This window comes from Gopherus flavomarginatus, chromosome 5 (assembly GCF_025201925.1).
Source record: "Gopherus flavomarginatus isolate rGopFla2 chromosome 5, rGopFla2.mat.asm, whole genome shotgun sequence".
Classification (NCBI taxonomy): Eukaryota; Metazoa; Chordata; order Testudines; family Testudinidae; genus Gopherus; species Gopherus flavomarginatus.
The window spans coordinates 40,505,470-40,528,552 of NC_066621.1; the positions used below are offsets into that span (position 1 = coordinate 40,505,470).

The window sequence follows — 23,083 nt, forward strand, 5'->3', positions numbered from 1 at the left end:
TGGAGGAATCCCAATCACATGACTTGCAATATCTGTGCTGCAGTGCTCAAGAGTCAGGTTTCAAAACCTGCTGATGGTACATGATGGGGGGACTGTTACAATAGTTACATACTACATTTGTGTAATGTGGGTAATCACTTGTGATTGACAGGTTTCATCTTACAGGTGGCTGCATTTCAGTGGTAGTTGAAAGGATTAATTCTTGTACATGGCCCCAATTCAGCAAAACACTTGTACTTGCACATGTATAACTTTAAGCTAGGGCTGCAGAATCTGGAACATAGATAAATGATTTGAGATCCTCTAGGATAAAATACATTTTATGTACTCTTATTATTATGATTTTAAATAGAAAAATATTTCATTTGTTAAAATTAAGGTCTCAGCTCCTAGTTCATTTTTTGTTTGTAATGCTTCTTGTCACTGATTTAGATTACAGGGTGAAGTATAAAGAACATATTAAAAAACAGTACCAGTTAATAAAAGAAAGGAACTCTCGTCTCGGTGAGAATGTGAATCTAAGCAAAAGATATACAAAACTGACTATTATAAGCAAGCTTCGTTGCAAAAAGGAGAGAGAACATGAAATAATGGCCTCCGGATGGAGACATGCAAAAATCATGACTGAACGAACTCGTTCTTCTGTTACCGTGAACTCCTTATTTGATCCTGATGAAAATAGACAAACACCACAAATTGTTGTTCTGCAGGGTGCTGCAGGTATTGGAAAAACAATGACTGCAAAAAAGATCATGTTAGACTGGGCTTCTGGAGAAGTTTATGAGAACAGATTTGCATACATTTTCTACATAAATTGTAGAGAAATAAACTATGGAAGTAAGCAAGGAACAGTGATTGACTTAATTACTAAAAATTGTCCTGACAAAAATGTACCAATTGAAGAGATTTTGTTAAATCAAGAAAAACTTCTCTTCATAATTGATGGTTTTGATGAACTGAGGTTTTCCTTTGATCGAAAGGAAGATAGTCTGTGCACAGATCCAAGGAAGGAGATGCCAATGAAAGATACATTGAGCAGTTTATTTAGGAAAAAGTTGCTTCCTAAATCCTACTTAATGATCACTACGAGACCTACTGCTCTGGAGAAACTCCAACAATGTATGGAGTGTTCACGTTATGCAGAGATACTGGGATTTTCTGAAGATGACAGGAAGGAATATTTCCACAAGTTTTTTGGGAATAATATTGATGCAACAAGAGCCTTTGATATTGTGAAACAAAATGAGATGCATTTCACCATGTGCTTTGTCCCCATTGTGTGTTGGATCACCTGCACTGTTATGAAACAACAGCTGGAGGCAGGTAAAGATTTTGCACAAAATTCAAAAACACTCACTGCTGTGTATGTGCTTTTCTTATACAGTTTATTAGAGCCACACAGTAACAGTCCAAACCAAAATATGCAAGATAATCTGAAGAAACTTTGTTCTTTGGCTGCAGATGGAATTTGGAATCAGAAAATACTGTTTGGGGAGGAAGAAATAAAGGAGTACAGTTTAGATGAATTCTACTCTCTCCCCCTCTTTCTGAATGAGAGTGTTTTTAAAAGGGACATTGATTGTGTAAGTGTCTACAGCTTCATTCACTTAAGCTTTCAGGAGTTTTTTGCTGCATTGTTTTATGTACTGGAGGAAGATAAACAAATGAAATATTCAGTGACTCCTAACAGAGATGCAAAACTGTTATTAGAAAACTATGGAAAATCTGGAAATTATTTAATGTTAACAGTACGATTTCTGTTTGGTCTCTTAAATGAAGAGACAATGAAGGACATCAAGAAAAAAATTGGCTTGAAGATTTCACCTAAAATAAAGCCAGATTTACTGAAATGGGTAAAAACAAAACAAAAAAAATTATCGTTTTCCTCTTCACATGATGAGCTGATTTACAAGCTTGAAGAATTTCATTGTTTATATGAGATCCAAGAAGAAAGTTTTATGAAAAATGCTTTGGATCATTTCACTGAAATAGATATAAGTAATTACTCTTTAACCCAAATGGATCAAATGGTTATTTCATTCTTTGTAAAGAATTGTCCTACACTGAAGTCACTTTGGCTCTCTGGATGTAGATTTGGAGTTGAAATCAAGAATGGAGAATTAGCTCCACCACCAGCTAAGCGGTTATGTCTGTAAGTATTATCTGAGTGCCACCAACCCTTTGCAAAGTTTCTTTAATAGTGGAAATCTGTTTCTTTCTTGTTTTAATAACTCATAAATGACTTAAGTGACCCACCAAAAAAAAAACCCCAACCCAATTTTAATTTCAGAAAGTTAGTGACACAATTGTGGAAGCTTCTCTGGGTGTTATTATCAACAAAAACACTGATCCTATAAGTTGAAACTTGCACCCATATAGAACATTATTTAAGCCCATTGGAGGATAGAAGGGGAAGAAGGGTCAGACACTCCATCTGTATGAACCATTGGGGCCAAAGTTACCTTACTCTTTTGTCTAACACTTTTTTTTTGTTTTTGCCCTCTTAGTGACTGGGACAGACAGCTGTTTCATCTTCCGTATGCATATCCCATACCAGATAAAATAAGATAGCTATCGATGGGCAGGTTCTACTAGTCTAAAAAAAAAGATACAATTGTTAACCCTGAGATTTATTTTATTGAGCCTGATTCTTATTTATGCTAAGGCTACTTTACATCACCGTGGTAAAGGGTATACAACCCTTACACTCAAAGTGAGAGGACTTAGTTTAAATGGGAATGGGGCCTGTTCTTTATGCTTTAATATTGACAGTAGTGTTACTTTTGCTAGCTGAAAGGCGTAAACTAGTTCTCAGTTTTTGTTTCAGGTGCATTGTGTGATTGATATATAATTCTGTACAATAAAAGTAGAACACACCACAAAAACTCTTATAGCCAGCAAAGTATTTTTTAAAAGCTAAAGATGCCTGAAAATGTCTAAGAATTAGTTTCTTCCATTTATAATTCTAATAACTGATACAAAGCTATGACATGAAATGTACATATGGCATTGTATATTTTCACACCAAAAATTTCATCAAGGTTCATGAGTATATTTTCTTCCAACACAAACAACAATCCAGGATTTGACTAAGTCAGGGCGTGGTGGTGGTGGCGGCAACAGAAGTGTTATTTTCCACCAAAACATACCAATTTCCTAAGGCTACAGAGAGCTATAAAACATTTAGCTATGCTTTAGAGTGTAAATATGCATGTGTCGTTTCTTTAAATCTGTAAGAGGAAGGCAGGCCACAGGAAACTGGGAGAAGTTCCAGGCCAACATCTACAGGGAAGCAGAAATAAACAGTAGCTTTGGGGATAAAATTGTTTGCTTTATTCTTTTTTCAATGTGAAAAGTTAGTAATTCTTTCTGTGATTCTCTAGCTCGGTCATATGACATGGTGTCATTGACTATCCAATCAAAGCCTACCTTTATGGATTGTGTAAATGTGTTTCTCGTTAGTGAGGTGTATTTTCTTGCCTTGTATGTATTTTCAGTTCCCTGCTATTTCAGTGCTAAAGCTAGCTTAACAGTAGTTTCAATGCGTTTTTAAATATTGAGATGTAAAAGGTCGGCAATGTTTGTCTGAGAATCCTGTCATTTAACAGGAGTTGATCCCACTGAAAGGTTTTTAAGTATTGACTCAGTGTTGCATGTATCTGTCTAATAATAATAATAATACTGTTCCATCACTATATATATTTTTACAAGTGTCCTCACCCTTCCAATATTGCACCAACTAGACTGCTTTATTCCCTACCTTCTTTTTGTCCAATAACATGGTCATAGGAATACAAAGTCCCTCCTACTCTTTTCTCCCTTTCTGGACCCACTAGGTATCACTTGTTGGCTGGTGTGCATTTTTGGCACTATTCAGACATTTTGAAAGATGCTATTTTTTTCTTCTATTTAATTAAACCTCACAAGAATCACTACAAATATATTTTATGCTTTTTCCTCTTCAGAGGGAAATAGGTTAATGCATTTAGCACACATTCTAAACAAAATTTATTTGTGCAAAGCTACTAGTATAGTTCTTAAATACGTTAAATAAATGAAACAAGGCAGAACGCTGGAATTAAATAAAGGCAATAAGACACAAAGTATTAGAATGAGAAAAGAACTTCTATATTGCACTTACATATGTCTGGGAGGGGATTGTTCCACATACTTTGAGAAATATTTTTATCAAAATTTGTCCCACTGTACTACTTATATATATGTGCTGTGTGATGGGGCAAGGCCAGATGGTTACAGTAAAGTACTGAGAAACAGGTATGTTAGCCTCAGGCTAAACAAATCCCTAGTACCCTGGTAACCAAATGGCAGTTGCTCCAGGTTAATCAAGGCACCTGGGGCCAATTAAGATCTTTCTAGAAGGCAGTGGAGATAGCTACTTTAATTAGAACACCTGCAGCCAATCAAGGCAGGCTAATCAGGGCACCTGGGTTTAAAAAGGAGCTCACTCCAGTCAGACAGGGAGGCGCCAGAGGAGAAGGGGTGTATGTGAGGAGCTGGGAGCAAGAGGGCAAGGAGCTGACGGTGAGAGAGTGTACTGCTGGAGAACTGAGGAGGACGAGTGTTATCAGACACCAGGAGGAAGGTCCTGTGGTGAGGATAAAGAAGGTGTTTGGAGGAGGCCATGGGGAAGTAGCCCAGGGAGTTGTAGTTGTCATGTAGCTGTTACAGGAGACACTATAGACAACTGTGATCCACAGGGCCCTGGGCTGGAACCTGGAGTAGAGGGCAGGCCCGGGTTCCCACCCAAACCTCCCAACTCCTGATCAGACACAGGAGGAGCTGACCCAGACTGTGGGTTCCACAAGAGGGGAAGATCACTGAGGTGAACAAATCCGCCAATAAGCGCAGGACCCACCAAGGTAGAGGAGGAACTTTGTCACAACTGTCATAAAATGTCCATGACCTGTGCTGCTCTCTGATGTCAGGACCTTTCTGATAACTGAAATGATGATAAACTCAGTACAGTGTACTTGGGGTTATGCTTTTTTAAGTTAAATCACTATAAGGCTTTAAGCAAAATTCCTCTGATTTTTTTTATTGCATCTTTAAAAGTGTTAAGCAATTAGGGCTTGAGTTTCAAAAGCACTAAGCGCCAGCATCTCCAGTTGATATCAATAGTGGCTGCTCAGCGTCAGTGAAAACCAGACCCTTGTTCACGAACCCAAAGGCATGTAATCTTTGCAGAGACCACAACTTGCATGAATGCCTAATACAGCATGTGAATGTTCAAATAACCACTGTACTGCAAGTAGAGAAAATGAACTGGTTGCACTTAGAACAGATTGTACAATTTGATTGTGATATTGAAAGTACATCTTTCTGAGCTAAATACATTTTTGTTTAGGGGAGCTTACAATGAACTGCAAATGTAGCAAAATCCATATCTTCATATAGAAGCCCCATTCAAAGTACCATGTTCAGGGAAAAAAAATAAAAATCTATTTTCCATTTTTTCTAGGCAAGAACAGGCTGAACCAAATAATTCATCTGTCTACCTGCTGTGTCAAGCACTGAAGGATCCAAACTGCAAATTAAAGAAACTGAAGTAAGAAACTTTCTCCTTTCCCTGTTTTAAAATCTTCTTTTTACTTATCTCAGAGGGGTAGCCGTGTTAGTCTGGATCTGTAAAAAGCAACAGAGTCCTGTGGCACCTTATAGACTAACAAGTGTATTGGAGCATGAGCTTTCGTGGGTGAATACCTACTTTGTCAGACGCATGTTGCTTTTTATTTATATTTTCCCAGAAATTAATTAAGAAATTAACCGTGTAGATGCTGATTGGTCAGTGAGTTGTGGCTGCCAGGGAAAGCCCCCTTGTTAGAACAGCCATAACGTATGTTCTCTCTGTGCTCCATTCTTCTGCAGGTTAGAGATGTGCAGTCTCACAGTTGCTTGTTATAGGGACCTGTCCTCTGCTCTCAGCATTAATCAGACCCTGAGAGAGCTGGACCTGAGCTATAATGACCAGGGAAACCTAACAGTGCCGGACCTATGTAAGGGACTAAAACATCCAAACTGCAAACTGCAAACACTCAGGTAAGTAGCCACAAGTATGTACATAGCCCCCCCTCGGTGTGTGACGATTTTAGGTGTGTGAGGAGACTGAAAACCGAGTGTGTCTCTAGCACTTAACATGTCAGTAGTTCACATTGGGTGTGCATCCTGGAAGGTTTATAACATAGAGATTTTAGAGAAGCGTGGGTTTAAACAAGAGCACTGTATCTGAACCTCTCTGAACTCAGGGGAAAACAGTTCAAACTTTTTAATAAAGAAAATCTCACAATGCATTTTCCAAGAAAAATTGGAACATCATATTACTCTTTCTGATAATAGCCTACTTTAAGTACTTGTTGTTTTAAAAGTTATTTTACATTCATTTTCATTTAAAACAAATAAAGTACAGAGCCCCATGGTACCTGAGAATCCTAAATATCTCAATAGGCTTAATTTGTGTCTGACAGGCATCATCCCATGATGATAGCCTGGTGCATGATAAAACCTTTGAACAAAGACTGGTACATTTACAAGTGGTCTGTGATAAGCTAAAGGGCTGCCGTTCTGGAACTGAACCCAAAGAGATGTGAATAGTTCCAAAAAGAGATACTCAGTCAGTGACGGGGGTTGGGAATTTCCACTGACAGAAAACTGAAGCTTTGCAGAGCTCGCAGACGCTCACAGATGTGCAGAGGTTTGTAGGGCTCTGCTTCAATTACAGAAGGGTCCTCCTTGGGTTTACCAAAGGATTACATTGGCAGGGTGAGAGAAGGAAACTGTTGGAGTGCTCAGCAGTGTGAGATTTAGCATTTTTAGAGTTGAAATGCTTGTGACTGCTCCTATCTTGGCCTAGCCATGTTACAAAACCCCTTTCATACTGCAAACAGATGCTAGTGCTTATGATTTGGGGATAGTGTTGACACAAGAACACAACAGATTTGAAAAGGTGGTGGCTTATTACAGCAAAAGTCTAAATTCTCCAGAGAGAAATTATTGCTCCATGAGAAGATTTCCTGGCAGTGTTTAAATCTGTAGATTATTTTCATCACTATTTGCATGGGAGGAAGATTATGGTCAGGACAGACCATGCAATCATCAAATGAATGGGCTTTTCAGATTCAGGAACCCAGAGGGGCAACTTGCCAGGTGGTTGGAAAAACTGCAGTGCTGTGATTTCACAGTTACATACAAGCTTGCACAGGCACAAACATGGTAAAGCTGATGCCTTGTCCAGTTGGCCATGTTGGGAGGCTTATTGAAAATACTGCCTTAAGCAGGAGAGCAAGGAATTGGTAACTCACATGCAGGAGTATGCTCAGGAAGAGGTGGCTGTCTCCTCGCTTCCTATGATTAACAGAAAAGCAAATGTACTTTGTTGATCTCCTGGGACTAGTAATATGGAGTTGCTGGAATGAACTTCTTGAGCAACAGAAAGTTTCCCAAAGAGAGGATCCTGATATGAGAATGGTGCATGATAGAAAAATCCATTGCTAATTTCAGGCTACCTTCCAAGGTGCATTCTCTCACCACACCACATTTGAAAGCTAAGTGGTAAAACTTGGAGATTAAAGATGCAATACTGTATGAGAGATGGGAAAAAGACAGGTGACGGGTACAGGTACCAGATCCATTAAAAATTGAGGTTGTCATGATTTTAAAACTCCTGGGCATTTTGGGGCTATAAAAGCCTTAGCTAAGCTAAGAGAGAATTTCTGTTGGGTAAAATGCAGAAAGGATGCAGAAAATAGATGCAGGAAATGTGATGTTTATATTGCAAAGAGAGGCCCCAGGAGATAAGGAGAGCCCCAATGCATCAATATCTGGTGCCAGAGCCAATGTAGCGCATTGCTGTTGATGGGCTTGGGCCTTCATGCCTAAGATAGACTGGCAATCAGTATTTGCTGGTAGTGTTTTTTGTGAATTAATTTCATGTGCTTAATTTCAAGCTTCTCCAATAAGAAATCAAGAGGCTGTGACACTAACTGGGGTCCTAGTGAATGAATTCTTCACCGAAATTCAGGTTCTACACTCTAATGGGGTGGTAGAAAAGCTCAGAAGGACTCTGAGGTTCAGCTGGCTACCCTTGTAAAACAGTCCCTAAGTAGCTGGGACCAGCATATCCAATTCCTTTTGCTGGCTAATGGGACAGTGATCAGTGAGAATATTGCATGTAACCCAGCACTCCATGTGGTTGGGCATGAGCTGCAGACCCCAACAAACCTCTTGTAGGAAGTTCCTGAAGAGGAAGAAAGGGTCTTTCACTGTGTAGAAACCCTACAGCCCCAACTGAAACCCTACAGCCTTTGCTAGAGATAATTTGAAGATAGCGTCTGTAAAAATAAGACTATGCTGGAAAGTCATATTGGGACACTTTTTAAAAGCAGGGATCGTGTCTGGTGAACAGAGGACCTACATTCGGAATAAACGTAGAAAGCAATTGAGCTCTGTTAGGAAATAGGTGGCTGAAACAATGGGAATATCACCCAAAATGTAAGCAGAAGGCAAGTCTTGAGTAGAAGCTGAGCCATGTGGCTGAAGGAGCTAAATAGTTTCCTTGAAGACTGCTAAAGTGAACGTGGGGCTGGGCTGTGGAGCTGTGTTCCACTGCCTCGGGGAGAAGCAGCAGAAAATTAGACACACCCAGAGAGATACTCTGGAGTGTGATCCTGAGAAAAGCAAAGACAGAACTTTACGGCTCAGTGCAAGATCAGGGTTTCTCAAACTTCATTGCCCCCTTCTGACAACAAAAATTACTTCATGACCCTGGGAAGGGGGACCAAAGCCTGAGCCTGCAAAGCTGAAGCCTGAGCCCTGCCCGGGACAGAAAAGCTTGAGGGTTTCAGCCCTGGGTGGGGACGGGGGGGCTGTAACCTGAGCCCCACTGCTCAGGGCTGAAGCCAAAGCCTGAGCCCCACCACCCAGACCTGAAGCTCTTGGGCTGAAGCTTCAGCCCTCGACCCCAGCAAGTCTAATGCCAGCCCTGGCAAGCCCATTAAAGTGGGTCATGACCCACTTTGGGGTCCCGACCCACAGTTTGAGAATCTCTGTGCTAGATGAAAGAGGCAAACAACACATTGATGAAATCCTGTTTATTTACAAAGAAATACCTGACTCTTTCAACAATTTCTCCTCCTAACAGAAATGACCCACAGGACTCCAAAAGCCAGCTAACTGCTTGGGTTAAAAGGGGGTAACAATACTATAAGGGAAGCTGGTTGCAACCCCTATGTTGAGGTATCCTAACCTCTTCCAGTATAAAAGATTCTTGAAAAGCTCTAACTCCTCCATTGTTTACAGCAGGCCTTAAATAGTTGCCCATAGCGTGGTGTGGAAGGCAGAGGTGAAAGTGGTATGGGCCAGTATGACATACCGGTAAGAACTGGCTGCCAGTACCAGCCTGTAAACGGCCGACATTAAAGTGCTGCTGTAGCACTGCTGGACTCTACTGGCATTGCTGCCAATGAGAGGGAGCAAAAGGGGCAGCGGGCCTGGGGTTCCTGGCTGCTGCTACTTCTGCGGCAGTGGCCAGGAGCCCTGGATCCTTTAAATTGCCACCTGAGCCCTTGAGCCCTTCAAATCACAGCTGCAACCCCTGGGCTCCTGGCTACCATGGCAACAGGAGCCATGAAGGGCTGGCTGGGGGATTCTGATCCCCCAGCCCTGCCCCTTATGCCCGAGGCCTCACCCCTTCTGGAGGCCCAGAGCTGCTCCCCCACCTTGCCCAGGACCCTGGCGTACTGGTAAATCAGAGCATTTACTTTCACCACCGGTTGGATTAGAAGTGGACAAGAACCAGATTGCATGTTGGCTCTAGTGACTCATCCCACCGTGAGCATTGCATGAAGCAGGATCTCCCACAGTTACTTGGAAATGTGCAGGTGGGAGAGGGAGATAGGGCTGAGCTTTCCCATCATGCCTCAACTAACCCTGGGATCCAGCACATGTTGCCTGTGGCCCATACAACCACCTCTTTCCCATCCTGAGATTACAGCCACCTTCTGCTGCAAGCTAACATGGCTAGTACAGTGGCTCAGATGGTAGAAGTCTGTGCTTCAGTGCTGAAGGTTCAGTGCTGATGCAGTGATTGTTACAAAGGTACAGCATACAACTGGTTTTTGTCTTTGCCCTTTTAAAGAATACATTTGGCAGTTACATACCAAAAGTGTGTTACAAAAAAAATTATTGAAGTTGCAAAATCAAGTAGTTGAAAGTTAGGAAACACCAGAATGAAGGTTGTCTATGCATCCTTAATTTGGCCCCCTTGTGTTTGTGCATTATGAAAAATTAGAGCTGTCAAACGATTAAAAAAATGGATTGTGATTAATTGCAATTTTAATCGCACTGTTAAACAAAAACAGAATACCATTTATTTAAATATTTTTGGATGTTTTTTATATTTTTATATATTGATTTCAATTACAAGGCAGACTACAAAGTGTACGGTGCTCACTTTACATTATTTTTTATTACAAATGTTTGCACTGTAAAAAAGGTTACAAAAGTGTTTTTCAATTCACCTCATACAAGTACTGTAGTGCAATCTCTATTGTGAAAGTGCAACTTACAAATATAGAGTATTTTTGAGTATAACTGCGCTCAAAACTAAAACAATGTAAAATTGTAGAGCTTACAAGTTCACTCAGTCCTATTTCTTGTTCAGCCAATCACTAAGACAAACAAGTTTGTTTGCATTTATGGGAGATAATTCTGCCCGCTTCTTATTTACAATGTCACCTGAAAATGAGAACAGGTGTTCACATGGCACTATTGTAGACAGCACTGAAAGATATTTACGTGCAGATCTGCTAAACATTCATATGCCCCTTCATGCATTGACCACCATTCCAGAGGGCCTCTGGACCTGGTCACTTATTATCATTTAATTTATTGGTTTGTTCCAAAACCACCTCTAGTGACACCTCAGTCTGGGACAATTCCTTAGATATGTCACTTAAAAAGAATGGGTCAGATGTGGGAATCTCCCTCACATCCTCTGCAGTGAAAACCAGTGCAAAGGATTCTCCACAACAGCCTGTACTTTAGCTGTACTTTATCAACTTCTGTCCTCTCCTCTTTACTAGGAGACAGAATGTCCCCTTTAATAAATCCCCGCTTAAGAAGTGTCTCTGTCCAAACCATATGCTCCACTGCACCTGTTGGCTTTTCCCCCAACCCTTAGTTTAAAAATTCCTCTATGATCTTTTAAATGTTATATGCCAAAAATCTGGTTCTGTTTTGGTTTAGGTGGAGCCCATCCTTCCTATGAAGGCTCCTCCTTTCCTAAAAGGTTGCACAGTTCCTAAATAAACCAAAATCTCTTCTCTGAACATCATTGTCTCATCCACGCATTGAGACCCTACAGTTCTGTCTCTTATCTGGCGCTGCATGTGGAACTGGAAGCATTTAACAAAATCCTCCCATAGAGGTCCTGGACTTCAGTCTCTTTCTTACTTAGCAGCCTAAATTTGTTCTCCAGGACCTCTCTACTACCTTTCCCTATGTCATCCGTACATCTACACTGCCACTGTCTCCTTCTCAGTACTGTACATAAGTCTATTGAGATGTCTTGAAGTCTTCAATCTTCACACCTAGCAGGCAATTGACCATCATCTCCCAATCATCACAAACCCCAACCTGTCCATTTTTCTAATAACTGAATCCCCCATTACTGGATCTGGCTATACTTAATAACTGGGGTTCCTTAGTGCAAGATACCATGACATAATGTGGAAGGAGAGTCACAACTACTGGATTGTTTCACTCTGTTACAGCTTGATGTTCTCTTCCCCAAGACTTTCATCCTTCTCAGCACAACTCTAATCTTACAGTTTAAAGAAAAAAATCTTTCTAGATGCTTCTTGACCTTAGTGAGTGAAACACAATGAATTGAGCAGAAATAAGTGATTTTCTTCTGTTTATCTCTGGCTGTTGCAGGTTGGAGAACTGTGGTCTCACATTTGGTGGTTGTGAGTCTCTCTCCCACATGCTTCGTGCCAACCAGACCCTCTCAGAACTGGAGCTGAAGTGGAATCGACTGGAAGATTCAGGAGTGAAACTGCTGTGTGAAGGGCTAAAATGTCAAAATAGCTGATTGCAAAAAATAGTGTAAGTACCCGCTGGTTTTCTGTAGTCTGAGTCTGCTATACCAAGCTACTTGGGAAGGTTGTGGAATACTTGTCACGGAAGGTTTTTAAGAGCAGATTACACAAACACTAGCCAGGGATGGTCTAGGTTGACTTAACCCAGCATCAGCACAGGGGGATGGAATCCTTGAGGTCCCTTCCAGCCCTACCTTTCTGTGACTGTAAGTATCGTACAGGTATTGTGCTTAACTTTTTTTTTTTATTTGTGTGACAAGAGTACTCAGCGGGCCTAGTGGAGCCTCACTTTGCTGGGCACTGTATGGACACCAAGGAAGACAGTCTCTTCACTGAAAAGTAAATGCTTGTGGGGCACAGATCATCTCTCTTGGAGTCTTCTCCTCATGAGACACCACCACAGTTGCAGTTAGTGGAAGAACTTCAGCTAAGCTGGTTTAAAAGGAAGGGATCTAGTGTCTTTTGTGAAGCGCCTTTTATTCTTAAACATACTCTCCTGCTCCCTTAGGTCTGATAACTCAGGTTGGTGATTTTCAGAGCATGCTGTAAGACTCTATTTTCTTGGGCTTTCCCTCATTGGTATTAGTAGTACCATAGCACCTCGGAGCCACAGTTTTGGACTGAGACTCCATTGTGCTAGGTGCTGTACAAACAGAACACTCAGGGGTTATGGGGCTTTGGTTAGGACAGTGGCTCTCAACCTTTCCAGACTACTGAACCACTTTCAGGATTTGTCTTGTTTTTAAGTTTCACCTCACTTAAAAGCTACTCACTTACAAAAATCAGACATAAAAATAAAAAAATGTCACAGCACACTATTACTGCAAAATTGCCGATTTTTCTTATTCTTACCATATAATTCTAAAATAAATCATTTGGAATATAAATATTGTACTTGCATTTCGGTATATAATATATCGAGCAGTATAAACAAGTAATTGTCTGTATGAAACTGACTTTGTTAGTGCTTTTTATGTAGCCTGTTAAAATTAGGCAAATATCTCGATGAGTTGATGTACCCCCTGGCAGACCTCTGTGTACACTCAGGGGTACACGTGCCCCTGGTTGAGAACCCCTGGGTTAGGAAGTTATTGTTTTCTGATGGATGGATTACATAATAATTTATGCAGAGAAGTGAGTGAATTAGAGGATGGATAAGTCTATATACTGTGTTGACATATACTGAGCCTATGTACTCGGGTGGCTAGCCTGTGCCACAGCTGACTGTACTGCCACAGCTGCATTAATCTGAGTGTGCTAGCTCTGCTCAGGTTAGCATAGGTACATCTGCACAAGCAGGGAATCACACCTCCAGCCCCATAGTGCAGACATAGCCGATGATTATCCCAGTAGCACAGACTGGCATGTTATTGCCTGGAAGTTCAGTGAGATGTTGACAGGACGGACAGAGTTAGTTATTTTTCATCTCCAGGGCCGCCCAGAAGATTCAGGGGGCCTGATGTCTTAGGCAGCGGGGATTCCCCGCCGCTGAATTGCCACTGAAGATCCGGCTCTTCGGCAGAGGGTCCTGGGGCAGAAGGACCCCCCGCCGCCAAATTGCTGCTGAAGACCCGGAGCAGAAGAAGCTTCAGGGCAGGGCCGGCCTTAGGATTTATGGTGCCCTGGGGGAGATTATTAAACTGGTGCCCCTGTGCCTGATCTGCTCTTAGCAACACAAACATAAGCTTACAGTACTGGAAAACTTGCCACATTCACTTTATTAAAACCAGTTTAACTTAATTAAGCACACTGTAATGCTGATGGACTAGCACTAAAGAAGCAGCACTATAGAAAAAATTCTGATATGACAGAATGATGCAAATAATATATATTTTTTAACTTATCAAAATTTTATTGGAAATTTATATGAAGAGGTATTGAAACAAAGATTTGTTTTTAATTAAAAGCAATCTTTCTGGTTTTTTTGGCTCCAAAATCAGTAATAATGTCATCGTATGACAAAGACAAAGTCGTGTCTTGTTCGATTGCAAGAATAGCAAGATCAGTTAAGCGTTCCTGACTCATTGTAGAGCGGAGATAGTTTTTAATGAGCTTTAGTTTTGAGAAACTCCATTCTCCTGATGCTACTGTTACAGGAATTGTCAGTAGAATACGAGTGGCAATGTACACATTAGGATATATGTCAACAAGTTTGCGGGTATGAATAAACTGTACAATGTCCATCACCAATTTTGCATGTGGCAACATTGATGACAGTGTACTCAATTCTTCGTACAGTTCAAGTCCATTTAAATCAAAACTATCACCGTGCTTCCGGAGGCTCTCTAGGTTCTTGCATTTTGTCATTAGTTGCTCTTGTTTTCCTATTTCGTTGAATTTAGTTATGTCATACAAAAATCCAAACTGTTCATGGTGTACTTGCAAGATATTAAACCTTTCATCAACAGCAGATACTGCTTTATCCATCACAACATTAAAAAATTCAACCTCAAATTTCTTTTCTGGATCGTCTATGGGCTCATCTGCTCCTTCATATTCCATTTGTTGTTTTTTCCTTGAAACTCGTATCACATTCGCACATGGAAATTTTGGTTCTACACCGAGTGCCTGTGCAAGCTCTCTTGCTGTAACCTGTGCTTCTTTGAATCCATGTTCTCTGTATTTCACTAAAGTCTTTGTGTTGTTTAGTAAGGTAAGTGTTGAATCAAGCTGCATCATTGGACTCTGCATTATTTTGCTTACACTTGAGATTTTAACAAGAATGTCATACCAGATTACGACAGATGTTAGAAACTTGAAGCTGGATATTTCAGAGGCCAATGACTGTGCTTCGCTTTTGGCTTTTGGATCTCTGGCTTCTTCCGAAATAGCAACCAATGCTTCATAAACTTCCTCAGATTGATATCTCAACGTTTTTACACTTTCTACTCTGCTTTCCCAGTGTGTCTCAGATAGAGGCTTAACGGTAATACCATTGACATGTGCTTTGAATATTTGCCATCTTTGAGTGGAAGCTGAAAAGAGCACGTAAATGCGTTGCAGCAAACCAAAAAAAGATATAGCTTCTACAGAAGACTTGGCCATATCACACAATATCAAATTAAGGCTGTGGCATGCACATGGAACAAAAAAGGCTCGTGGATTTTCTCTCAGCAATCTAGCTTGCATGCCAGAAATGCATCCTTTCATATTGGCGCCATTATCACAGCCTTGTCCTCGAATGTTCATTATGGACAATCCCATTTGTTTTAGTTCATCAAGGAGAGTTTGAAGAAGTCCAAAACCTGTAGTGTCTTGTACTTCTAAAAATGTGATAAACAATTCCTTAACTGTAATCTGTGCTGAATCACTAATGTCGACAAATCTCACCATTAATGACATCTGTTCTTGATGACTTATGTCCGGAGTGCAATCTAGAATTACGGTAAAATATTTTGCCAAAGTAACCAATGAGAAACAATTTTGTCTCTCACTTTATTACTCATTAGCATGATCAGTTCATTTTGAATTCTTGGTCCCAAATAGTGGTCATGTATTTCATTTTCGGTTACTTTTCGGAGATGTTCACTCATCACTGTGTCAGATTTTCCCAGCAGTTGTACAAGGCCCAAAAAATTTCCATTTTGGGGCTGGAATAATTTCTCAACACTTCCTCTAAAAGCAAGATTGTTTGTTTGTTGATAGATATTCAACAATAGATAATAGACGTTCAAGAACACGACGCCAATGCTGCTTTTCTGACTCCAGCAATCTTTGATTTTGGGCATCAAGAGTTGTCTGATATTTTAACCTTACACTCAGCTCACACCATTTGTGCATACTTTCAATGTGGTATTGTGCCTTTTCATGTTGTGGTAATATGTGACTAAGATTTTTCCAATCATTAATACCCACGGTTGCTATCTTAAAATTGCAACTATTGAAAATCTTGCATGGGAAATAAAATACAGCATCCTTGCATTTAGAGTACACAAGCCACCATCTATTGACAATTTCACCATTAGAAAGTCTTTTGTAGTAATTGTTTTTTGTGAATTTCCTACCTCTAATGTCTTTAGGATATTCAAGACCTTTATTCTCACAGGGCCTTTCTCAAGTATAATGGCACGGTATTTGTTGTTTAAAGATTGTGGCCATGTGCCAATGTCATCTATATCCCATGCTAGTACAGTTTCAACTGTTTTAATTTCTTGTTTTGTGTCTGCATCTGTTTCAAATGATCTGTGTGTTCTTGCATTTCTTGAGCTTCATCTGCATAAAAATTTTCTTGGGAAGTTACATGATGATCTTGATCAACTTCGTTGTTTTCATGATGTACAAACTTAAGTATAGAACCCTTCTGTGCTTCCACAGCTAATCCTATTTCATTTTTCCGTTTTCTTTTTTGTCCCAGAAGGTTGTTTTCGATAGGACATAACTTATAAGGGTATTTCTTAAAGAAATAACTGTTTAAATTATTATTATCAGAAATATTATTTAAAATAGCTAATATAGGATAGCTGTGAGCCTGTGAACTTGAGCTAGTGCGAAGACTGAGACACAGTAGAGTTGGAAACCCATGTCATTTTTACAAAGCCACTTTTTAGTTTTAAATGTATAATGGGCATCAGTCTTAACGTTAGTTACAACTCTATATCAACTTTATACTGTAAATAGATCAATGGCATTATCCAGTTTAATAAGCTGGGTTTCCAAACAGTGGGAAAATATAACCCTAGTTTTACTCCTAGGTAAAGCACAAAGTGACCAAAATGAAGTCAGCACAGAATCATCTCATCTAGATTAAGGTAGCACAGAAATGTTACAGAAGTCCTGTTGTGCCTTATTTTTGTTTGGAAAGACATTAGCAATAGCAGCACATTCACATGATAAAATACTTGATAAATCACTGCCTCTAAAATTCCATAAAAAACTGACATTTTCACAGCTCTAGCATGATCTGCTGTACAGATTCTTCACAAAGAAGTGTCCCTGGCCTTTTAAACTCATATTAACTATGTATTTACTTTATGAAAGTTGGAGAAAACATTGTGAAAATGTAAAACATTGGCTGCCCAACTTCTGGGCTGGCAAAAGTTCTACTGACTCACAGGGGAAAAAAAAAAGCAGGAGAATCTTAGTACAACATATGGTCACTCTATACCAGGAGTCGGCAACCTTTCAGAAGTGGTGTGCCAAGTTCACTGTAATTTAAGGTTTCTCGTGCCAGTAATACATTTTAATGTTTGTAGAAGGTTTCTCTCTATGTCTATATTATATAAATAAACTATTGTTATTATCTGAGGTCTTGGCCACCGGTCTTGCTCAGGCCACTGCCAGCTGAGTAAATGAAACCCCAAACCGGCAGCGGGCTAAGCAGGGCTGGTGGCTGGAACCCTAGACAAGGATCCCAGGTCCTGCTCAGTCTGCTGCTGGTCTGGGGTTCTGACCACCAACTCCTGCCAGCCAGGACCCCGGCCGCCAATCCCCCCTCAGCCCACTACCAGCCTGGGATTCTGCTCACCCAGGCTGGCAGGAGGCAGAGTGGGGCTGGCGGCTGAGCTCCTGACTGGCAAGGGGCCGGCAGCCGGAACCCCGGAGTAGCAGTAGGCTGAGTGCTGCTGGCACCCCAGACTGGCAGCAGACTGAGTCACTCAACTCCCCACCAGCCCTACTCAGCCTGCTGCCGGCTGAGTGAATGGAACCCCAGGCTGACAGCAGGTTGAGTGGTTCAGCTGGCCTGCTCAGCCCACTGCCAGCCTGGGGTTCCTTCGGGGTCCCCAGGCCAGCAGCAGGTGCTGAGTGGGGCCGATGGCTGGTATCCCAGTTGGCAATAGGGCAGCAGCCGGAACCCCAGAGCAGTGATGGGCTGAGCCGCTCAGCCTGCTGCTGCATACCATCAAAAATCAGCTCACCTGCCACCTTTTACACTTGTGCCATAGGTTGCTGACCCCTGCTTTATACACTAGTAAGGAGATGAGCATATTACAGTTGTTGGAGGGCTCTTATCAGGAGTAACAGGCTATAGGAAAGTCAGTCAACATTTTTTGTTTCTCTGATGAAAACTGGCCCACTCCCTGCCTCAAACCAAACCTGTCACTAATAATTGTCAACAACTTAAATTTCTGTTTTTGGCTAAGATATTGATTTTTTAAAAAAAATATTGAAATTGGATTCAGGATTGTTAACAAGAATTTTTGGCAAACAAAGTTGTTAAATGACAATCTAAATGGCAACACAGTACTGCTTTCATGCTTGGCTCACCCCTCAGCCTGCTGGTCCAACAGCTGCAGTAGAGGAGGAGATAGGTGGAAAACTGCAGGACCCCAAAATCCACCTCTTGGGGTGCAGAGTGGCAACAGCAGCCGCAAACCCTCAGGTCCAATCACACGCCAATGGGCACCACCACCAGCCTTACGGACCATGGTGAAGTTAGCACAGCATCTGATCTCAGGGACGGGGCACCCATGGAGCCACAGCAGCTCATCCTGCCCTGTGCAGCTCCGCCCGGATGAGATGGATCGCTGGCAGCTGCCAGCCCAGGGGAGAGGCGCTCCCCAGCTAGGGTGGCCAGATCCAGATGTCCTGATTTTATAGGGCCAGTCCAAATATTTGGGGCTTTGTCTTATATAGGCACCAATTACCCCCACCTAGAGTGACCAGACAGAAAGTGTGAAAAATCAGGATAGGGATGGAGGGGTGGGGTAAAAGGAGCCTATATAAGAAAAAGACCCCAGAGTTGGGACTGTCCCTATAAAATAGGGATATCTGATCACTGTACCCCAATCCCCTATCCTGATTTTTCACACATCTGGCTAATCCTAACCCAGCCCTGTGTGACATTCCAATCCTGACTGCCTGCCCAGGAAGTGAGATACTTTCACTTTCATTCCTCAGCAAGCAGCCAGCCAGCCCTCCCCCCACCCACCCCCAGCACCTCACCCAACCCAGCCCTGACGGAGGGGAGGGAGGAGAGAGAGAGAGGGTTGCTCCTGGGGAGGAGGGAGAAAGGACGGGGTGCTCCGTGGGATAGGGGGGAGAAGAATGGATGTTATGGGGGACAACAAAGGATACTGGTTCCAGAGCCACAGAGCCTGCCTCACCTGACCTCAGCCGGGGGGAAAGAGTCACACTCACAGGTGAGCTCCTTTCCCAACCCCTACCTCCTCTCCTTCCCAGAGACCCCAGGAGCCAATCCCATCCCTCAGACTGTGCTGCATTCGGCTCTCTCTAGGACCCAGCAGCCCTGCTTCTACACTGTCTGGGCTGCCTGCAGAGTGGTGCCCCCAGTCAGAGTGAGGCCCTACGCCGCTGCCTATTCTGCCTATGCCTAAGGACGGCCCTGCTCCAGGGGCCCGGGCTCCGCAAGAGTTTTCTGGGGTCCCTGCAGCAAGTGAAGGAACCCGCTCCAGGGCTCCCAAAAAACTCTCGTGGGGGCCCCTGCGGGGCCTGGGGCAAGTTTCCCCACTTGCCCACCCCCCCGGGCGGTCCGGTTCATCTCTCTCTCTCTCCTGCAGATTGTGGGGTTGCCAACTTACAGCTGATTGCTGTGGGGAGCTCTCTTCTGTTCTCGCTACCAGAAAGACCCTGACTGAGGTTAACCTGAATTTAAATGAACTGGGCGATTCTGGTGTGAGGCGGCTGTGTACGGGGCTGAAACATCCAGACTGCAAACTGCAGAAATTGTGGTAAGAATTTTCATGTGCCCTTTAAAAATTTGACAGGATATGTGGCTGGTGTGTGTTGCCAGCTCCCTTCAGGCATCTGATATGTAGGACACCGTTCAGGCGTGTGTATGTGTAGTATAAACCATCTGCCAATAACCTTCTGTTCACACTTGTGATGGGAGAGTCATGGCACCGTCTGCTTTCGTACTCTCTTCCCTCTTGGAGGAACCAGTGAGCTTCAGATTCTCTCAGTCAGTGTACACTCGCCTTCCTGAACCCTCCTGAGGAGGGGGGTCACTGGGGCTCACTGTGCTGGGTGGAAGGAGATGCAGCAGATCCTTCTGAGATGATCTGTTGCTGATGGTTCCACTTCTCCCCCTCCACACTCCCTTGCAGGGAGTTGGCCTTGTCCAATTCAGAGTGGGAAGGGTGGGGAGAGCGAATGAGTAAATCATGCATGAAAGCATGGGGGGAAGGAGAGGGTGTTATACCTTACTGAAGGGTGTTGCCCTGACACATCCAATTAGCCCATAGAAAAGTCTCCTCACAGATATGTTAGTAGCTCTGTCACTTGGGACATTAAAAACTGCTCATTGGAAAGCATCTTATAGGGAAAAATCTCTCCTTAGCAGGGGGTAACCAGGTTAGCTAATGGAGGCTGTTGATTTACAAGCCAGGGGTGACTCATGGGAGGGGCGAAGTGGGTCATGTAACTGCCAGCATGGCCCACACTGGCCCCTCCCCTAGGCTCCAGATCTAATGTTCTAGGGAGAAGAGGAAGGGGTGATGACAGATTACTCTGCCTCCCACACAAAACTTTGATATGAAACAGCCACAACCAGAGGCAACCTCTGCCATTTGCTGGGATGGAGCAGCTGTACCCAACTTCTTTGAAGTACATGGGTGATATCTGTATTATTTTTGTCTGTGTGAGAGCTTAGTTATTGTATTGCTTACTAAATGGTAACCAAGATAATGGCTATAGATGGGCCCCAATTGCTAGTACTCAAATGGAGGATGGAGGTGTTAATTCCTTTGACGTTCATCTCCACTAGTGTGGAATCAGGGGATCTGGCTGGGTGAATAAGGTCCCATCTTGTAAGCTCCATGGGGTCCAGGCAGGAAGACTTGCATGAAGAGCTTGAAAGTGTATAAAAGCTGAGCCTCTGAGAGAGAGGATGCAGGCTGTAAGGTCCCCAGGAGAACAAGATGTGGGGAGGGGCAATCAAGGCTATGTCAGGCCTACGTCAGTCATGAGAGAGATGCTAAGCTTAGGTAAGCGTGTATAGGGTTTTATAGTTTTAACTCTTTTCCTCCCATGTATCTTCCTATGGATGGATAAATAATACTTTGTTTCAAACAAGCTGTTCAGAGTCACTACATCTTCATAATGATCTAGGCCCCCGAAGGGAAGCGTATAGCAGGGGCCAAAACCCAGTTAGATGTGTGGAAGAAACACAGCTGGTGAGCAGGAGTGCTGTTGGTGGCTGACTTTTTCTGACCATGAAATGACATCTCTCAGAGGAAATGACTGGGGTGGAGAGAGAGGGACGAATGGGAGGAACCACGGGTTGGCCATAAATCTATCCTAAATTTTGGCTGTCTGTGGAAAGGGCTAGGGTCAGTGCTGCTTAGACAGGAAGTCAAACTCCAAACTTTTTTGTTAACTGGCCAATGGCAGAACTTTGAGGTTTAGACATCTGGGCCATTCTTAATGCTGATTGGACAACAGTGAAGGGTGAGTGATGTGGCTTAAGTGGGAAGCCACAATCAAGCTGGCTTCTTATTAGTCTCAAAGCTCTTTGGCTAGGGAGATGGGCCAGAAGGCAATTTTACTTCTTAAAACAAAAGCTGTGATCATGTCCCCTCCGTGCTTTTCTCTCTGCAGGTTAGATAAGTGTGGTCTCACAGCCAATTGTTGTAAGGTGCTCTCCTCTGTTCTCAGCACCAGCCAGACTTTGATAGAGCTGAGCCTGAACTTGAATAAACTGGGCGATTCAGGAGTGAAGCAATTGTGTAAGGGACTGAAACATCCAGACTGTAAACTGCAGACACTGGGGTAAGCATTTACAGGCTTTACTTTATGTGAAGAGTTTGCAGGTCATGTGTGATGCCATCTCCCTTCAGGTACACAGAGATTCCAAAAGCTGAGAATGTCTCCAGCACTTGAAAAATCACTGGCCTGCAACACGGGTGCAGCCTGTAAGATGTTATTCTGTTTGGAAATCAAGGATTTTAAAAAGGTAGTCCTGAATTGAAGAACTGGATCTGAAACTCCTCAATCTTGGGTTTAACTATTATTCTCATGCACCAAAGGAATCCGCTAGCCTGGGTATGAGACTGATGGACTGGGGATAACACTGCCTATAAAAGCCACAGAGGGCATTGAAACTCTTAGAATTGTATCGCGCAAATCCTTTACCCTATATAAGCCCTGAACTCCATCACAGTCCAAGACATCTACCTCTGTGTTATAGTCAGTAGTTCTCTGTGTCTTTCAGCTTGTGAGAGGAGGGAAGAACCTGCTAATTTGGAGGATTTCATTGGCTATGCTTTCTCTACTGAACTGCTCGCTCCTTCCTCCTCCTCCTCCATACACAGACATCAGGAATTCATATCCATCCCTTAGAGTTAGTGGTGCAGTTGGAATCCTGCACTCCAGGTGCAGATGAGGCACGCTACCTTAAAAATGTTAAAGATCTGGTCCCCACCCTATCAGAGATCATTGAGGATCAAAGGACACCTCTCAGGGACACTGAGTGGAGGGGCTGAAGTCCTAGTAGTTATCAGAGTCAAGTGGCTGGACTTGACTCTCCCCTTACCCACTGCCCCAGGTCTCACAACACTATAATCTGTGCTCCAGACCTATGCTTCTGTTTTATATAGCAATTTAATACAGTACTTGCAGTCTTTACAGCATCCTACAAGACAATATGATTTAATCCACACTTCCAGAATGAATAAACTCTTTCTAGATGCCCATTGACATCAGTAGATAAAAATTGAGCAGGGAAGAAATTAGAAGTAATTTTCCTCTTTATGTTTTTGGTTCCTGCAGTTTGTTTAGCTGTGATCTCACAGCTGATTGTTGTGGGGATCTCTCTTCTGCTCTTGGTATGAATCAAATCCTGACAGAGCTGGACCTGAAGTGGAATCACCAACTGGGAGATAAAGGAGTGAAGGTGCTTTGTGACAGACTGAAACATCCATGCTGCAGACTTAAGAAAATAAGGTCAGTAACAGCTGTGTCTGTTAATTAGTCTGTGCCTGTTAAAATAATACCATCGTAATTTTAGCTCATTTATTAGCATTACAGTACTACAGTGCATGCACTGCCAGTGCTGGGCTAGCACCACTACCCGT

At 42.6% G+C, this 23,083-nt stretch overlaps 1 pseudogene; it reads left to right on the forward strand.

Annotated features, from left to right (window-relative positions):
* Window positions 1-23,083, forward strand: part of LOC127051016 (NACHT, LRR and PYD domains-containing protein 3-like) — a 48,063-nt pseudogene that overhangs the window by 14,238 nt on the left and 10,742 nt on the right.